Genomic DNA, 6581 nt, shown 5'->3' with positions numbered 1-6581 from the left:
ACTTGGCCAATGCAGCCCTTCGGGGCTGGCAGCCCCACTTGGTGGACCCCCGGGACCATCCCGGTGGTCCCGGTACATTACCGGTAAAACCCGAAACTTTTCCGGTGACCAAAACAAGACTTCCCATATATAATTCTTTACCTCCGGACCATTCTGGAACTCCTCGTGACATCCGAGATCTCATCCGGGACTCCGAACAACATTCGGTAACCACATACAAACTTCCTTTATAACCCTAGCGTCATCGAACCTTAAGTGTGTAGACCCTACGGGTTCGGGAACCATGCAGACATGACCGAGACGTTCTCCGGTCAATAACCAACAGCGGGATCTGGATACCCATGTTGGTTCCCACATGTTCCACGATGATCTCATCGAATGAACCACGATGTCGAGGATTCGATCAATCCCGTATACAATTCCCTTTGTCTAGCGGTATTGTACTTGCCCGAGATTCGATCGTCGGTATCCCGATACCTTGTTCAATCTCGTTACCGGCAAGTCTCTTTACTCGTTCCATAATACATCATCCCGTGATCAACCCCTTGGTCACATTGTGCACATTATGATGATGTCCTACCGAGTGGGCCCAGAGATACCTCTCCGTCACACGGAGTGACAAATCCCAGTCTCGATTCGTGCCAACCCAACAGACACTTTCGGAGATACCCGTAGTGCACCTTTATAGCCACCCAGTTATGTTGTGATGTTTGGTATACCCAAAGCATTCCTACGGTATCCGGGAGTTGCACAATCTCATGGTCTAAGGAAAAGATACTTGACATCTAGAAAAGCTTTAGCATACGAACTACACGATCTTGTGCTAGGCTTAGGATTGGGTCTTGTCCATCACATCATTCTCCTAATGATGTGATCCCGTTATCAACGACATCCAATGTCCATGGTCAGGAAACCGTAACCATCTATTGATCAACGAGCTAGTCATCTAGAGGCTTACTAGGGACATGGTGTTGTCTATGTACCCACACATGTATCTGAGTTTCCTATCAATACAGTTATAGCATGGATAATAAACGATTATCATGAATAAGAAAATATAATAATAACTAATTTATTATTGCCTCTAGGGCATATTTCCAACAGTCTCCCACTTGCACTAGAGTCAATAATCTAGTTCACATCACCATGTGATCAACACTCATAGGACACATCGCCATGTGACCAACATCCAAAGAGTTTACTAGAATCAATAATCTAGTTCACATCGCTATGTGATTAACACTCAATGAGTTCTGGGGTTTGATCATGTTTTGCTTGTGAGAGAGGTTTTAGTCAATGGATCTGCAACATTCAGATCTGTATGTACTTCACAAATCTCTAGGTCATATTGTAAATGCTGCTTCCACGCTCCACTTGGAGCTATTCCAAATGGTCGCTCCACTATACGTATCCGGTTTGCTACTCAGAGTCATTCAGATAGGTGTTAAAGCTTGCATCGACGTAACCCTTTACGCCGAACTCTTTATCACCTCCATAATCGAGAAACATGTCATTTATTTACTCCAAGGACAATTTTGACCGCTGTCCAATAATCCATTCCTGGATCATTCTTGTACCCCTTGACTGACTCATGGCGAGGCACACTTCCGGTGCGGTACACAGCATAGCATACTATAGAGCCTACGTCTGAAGCATAGGGGACGACCTTCGTCCTTTCTCTCTCTTCTGCCGTGGTCGAGCTTTAACTCTTAACTTCATACCTTACAACTCAGGCAAGAACTCCTTCTTTGACTGATCCATCTTGAACACCTTCAAGATCATGTCAAGGTATGTGCTCATTTGAAAGTATCATTTAGCGTTTTCGATCTATCCTCATAGATCTTGATGCTCAATGTTTAAGCAGCTTATTCCAGGTTTTCTATTGAAAAACACTTTTCAAATAACCCTATATGCTTTCCAGAAATTCTACATCATTTCTGATCAACAATATGTCAACAACATATACTCATCAAAAATGCTATAGTGCTCCCACTCACTTCTTTGGAAATACAAGTTTCTCATAAACTTTGTATAAACCCAAAATCTTTGATCATCTCATCAAAGCGTATATTCCAACTCCGAGATGCTTACACCAGTCCTTACAAGGATTGCTGGAGCTTTGCACTCTTGTTAGCATCTTTCAGGATGGACAAAACCTTCTCGTTGTATCACATACAACCTTTCCTCAAGGATATCATCGAGGAAACAATGTTTTTGACATCCTATCTGCAAGATTTCATAAATCATGCAGTAATTGCTAACATAATTCCAACAGACTCTTAGCATCACTACGAGTGAGAAAGTCTCATCGCAGTCAACTCCTTGAACTTGTCAGAAAATATCTTAACGACAAGTCGAGCTTTCTTAATGGTGACACTTACCATCATTGTCCGTCTTCCTTTTAAAATCCATCTGCACCCAACAGCCTTACGACCATCAAGCGGTTCTTCCAAAGTCCATACTTTGTTTTCATATGTGGATCCTCTCTCGGATTTTATGGCCTCGAGCCATTCGTCGGAATCCGGGCCCACCATCTCTTCTCCATAGCTCGTAGGTTCATTGTTGTCTAGCAAAATGACCTTCAAGACAGGATTACCATACCACTCTGAAGTAGTACGCATCCTTGTCAACCTACGAGGTTTGGCAGTGACTTGATCCGAAGTTTCATGATCACTATCATAAGCTTCTACTTCAATTGGTGTAGGCGCCAAGGAACAACTTCCTGTGCCCTGCTACACACTGGTTGAAGTGATGGTTCAATAACCTCATCAAGTCTCCACCATCCTCCCACTCAATTCTTTCGAGAGAAACTTTTCCTCGAGAAAGGACCCGTTTCTAGAAACAATCCCTATTGCTTTCGGATCTGAATTAGGAGGTATACCCAACTGTTTTGGGTGTCCTATGAAGATGCATTTTATCCGCTTTGGGTTCGAGCTTATCAACCTGAAACTTTTCACATATGCTTCGCAGCCCCAAACTTTTAAGAAACGACAACTTAGGTTTCTCCAAACCATAGTTCAAACGGTGTCGTCTCAACGGAATTACGTGGTGCCCTATTAAAGTGAGTGCGGTTGTCTCTAATGCCTAACCCATGAACGATAGTGGTAGTTCGACAAGAGACATCATGGTACGCACCATATCCAATAGGGTGCAACTATGATGTTCGGACACACCATCACACTATGGTGTTCCAGGCGGTATTAGTTATGAAACAATTTCCACAATGTCTTAATTTCATACCAAACTCATAACTCAGATACTCATCTCTATGATCATATCATAGACATTTTATCCTCTTGTTACGATGATCTTCAACTTCACTCTGAAATTACTTGAACCATTCAATAATTCAGACTTGTGTTTCATCAAGTAAATATACTCAGTATCTACTCAAATCATCCGTGAAGTAAGAACATAACGATATCCACTGCGTGCCTCAGCACTCATTGGACTGCACACATCAAAATGTATTACTTCCAACAAGTTGCTTTCTTGTTCCATTTTGCTGAAAACGAGGCTTTCAGTCATCTTGCCCATGTGGTATGATTTGCATATCTCAAGTGATTCAAAATCAAGTGAGTCCAAACGGTCCATTTGCATGGAGTTTCTTCATGCGTACATACCAATAGACATGGTTCGCATGTCTCAAACTTTTCAAAAAAAACGAGTGAGTCCAAAGATCCATCAACATGGAGCTTCTTCATGCGTCTTATACCAATATGACTTACATGGCAGTGCCATGAGTAAGTGGTACTATCATTATTATTTTATATCTTTTGGCATGAAAATGTGTATCATTACGATCGAGATTCAATAAACCATTCATTTTAAGTGCAAGACCATTGAAGGTATTATTCAAATAAACAGAGTAACCATTATTCTCCTCAAATGAATAACCGTATTGCGATAGACATAATCCAATCATGTCTATGCTCAACGCAAACACCAATCTCGATGGTAGAGGGAGCATGTGATGCTTGATCACATCAACCTTGGAAACACTTCCAACACATATCGTCAGCTCACCTTTAGCTAGTCTCCGTTTATTCCGTAGCTTTTATTTCGAGTTACTAACACTTAGTAACCGAACCGGTATCTTAATACCCTGGTGCTACTAGGAGTACTAGTAAAGTACACATTTAATTCAATGTATATCCAATATACTTCTTTCAACCTTGCCAGCCTTCTCATCTACCAAGTATCTAGGGTAGTTCTGCTTCAGTGTCTGTTCCCTCATTACAGAAGCACTCAGTCTCGGGTTTGGGTTCAACTTTGGGTTCCTTCACTAGAGCAGCAGCTGATCTGCCGTTTCATGAAGTATCCCTTATTACCCTTGCCCTTCTTGAAACTAGTGGTTTTACTAACCATCAACAATTGATGCTCCTTATCTTTTGGCATGAAAATGTGTATCATTACGATCGAGATTCAATAAACCATTCATTTTAAGTGCAAGACCATTGAAGGTATTATTCAAATAAACAGAGTAACCATTATTCTCCTCAAATGAATAACCATATTGCGATAGACATAATCCAATCATGTCTATGCTCAATGCAAACACCAATCTCGATGGTAGAGGGAGCATGCGATGCTTGATCACATCAACCTTGGAAACACTTCCAACACATATCGTCAGCTCACCTTTAGCTAGTCTCCGTTTATCCCGTAGCTTTTATTTCGAGTTACTAACACTTAGTAACCGAACCGGTATCTTAATACCCTGGTGCTACTAGGAGTACTAGTAAAGTACACATTTAATTCAATGTATATCCAATATACTTCTTTCAACCTTGCCAGCCTTCTCATCTACCAAGTATCTAGGGTAGTTCTGCTTCAGTGTCTGTTCCCTCATTACAGAAGCACTCAGTCTCGGGTTTGGGTTCAACTTTGGGTTCCTTCACTAGAGCAGCAGCTGATCTGCCGTTTCATGAAGTATCCCTTATTACCCTTGCCCTTCTTGAAACTAGTGGTTTTACTAACCATCAACAATTGATGCTCCTTCTTGATTTCTAGCGGTGTCAAACATCGCGAATATTTCAAGGATCATCATATCTATCCCTGATATGTTATAGTTCATCACGAAGCTCTAGTAGCTTGGTGGCAATGTCTTTGGAGAAACATCACTATCTCATCTGGAAGATTAACTCCCACTCGATTCAAGTGATTGTTGTACCCAGACAATCTAAGTACAAGCTCAACGATTGAGATCTTCTCCCTTAGTTTGCAGGCTAGAAAACTCGTCGGAGGTCTCATACCTCTTGACGTGGGCACGAGCCTGAAATCCCACTTTCAGCTCTTGGAACATCTCATATGTTCTGCAACATTTCAAAAATGTCTTTTGGTGCCTCAATTCTAAACCATTTAATATTACCGAACTATCATGTAGTCATCAAAACGTTTATGTCAGATGTTCGCAACATCCACAGACCACGTTCGAGGTCCAGCACACCGAGTTGTGCATTAAGGACATAAGACTTCTACTGTCCGCATAATTGCTACTGTCAACTTTCAACTATATTTTCTCTAGGAACATATCTTAAAACAGTAGAACTAAAGCGCGAGCTATGACATAATTTGCAAAGGGTTTTTGACTATGTTCAGGATAATTAAGTTCATCTAATGAACTCCCACTCAGATAGACATCCCTCTAGTCATCTAAGTGATTACATGATCCGAGTCAACTAGGCCGTGTCCGATCATCACGTGAGACGGACTAGTCATCATCGGTGAACATCTTCATGTTGATCGTATCTACCATACGACTCATGCTCGACCTTTCGGTCTCTTGTGTTCCGAGGCCATGTCTGTACATGCTAGGCTCGTCAAGTCAACCTAAGTGTTTTGCGTGTGTAAATCTGGCTTACACCCGTTGTATGTGAATGTTAGAATCTATCACACCCGATCATCACGTGGTGCTTCGAAACGACGAACTTTCGCAACGGTGCACAGTTAGGGGGAACACTTTCTTGAAATTTTAATAAGGGATCATCTTATTTACTACCGTCGTTCTAAGCAAATAATATGCATAAACATGATAAACATCACATGCAATCAAATAGTGACATGATATGGCCAATATCATTTTGCTCCTTTTGATCTCCATCTTCGGGGCTCCATGATTATCATCGTCACCGGCATGACACCATGATCTCCATCATCATGATCTCCATCATCGTGTCTTCATGAAGTTGTCTCGCCAACTATTACTTCTACTACTATGGCTAACGGTTAGCAATAAAGTAAAGTAATTACATGGCGTTGTTCAATGACACGCAGGTCATACAATAAATTAAGACAACTCCTATGGCTCCTGCCGGTTGTCATACTCATCGACATGCAAGTCGTGATTCCTATTACAAGAACATGATCAATCTCATACATCACATATCATTCATCACATTCTTCTTGGCCATATCACATCACATAGCATACCCTGCAAAAACAAGTTAGACGTCCTTGAGGGAGTCCCGGAATAGGGGGTGTCCGGATAGCCGGACTATCGTCACGGCCGGACTCCAAGACTATGAAGATACAAGATTGAAGACTTCGTCCCGTGTCCGGATGGGACTTTCCTTGGCGTG

Source organism: Triticum dicoccoides, chromosome 4B, assembly GCF_002162155.2.
Source record: "Triticum dicoccoides isolate Atlit2015 ecotype Zavitan chromosome 4B, WEW_v2.0, whole genome shotgun sequence".
NCBI classification, from domain to species: Eukaryota; Viridiplantae; Streptophyta; class Magnoliopsida; order Poales; family Poaceae; genus Triticum; species Triticum dicoccoides.
The sequence above is the reverse complement of the archived record's forward strand: the minus strand, read 5'-3'. Positions refer to the sequence as shown.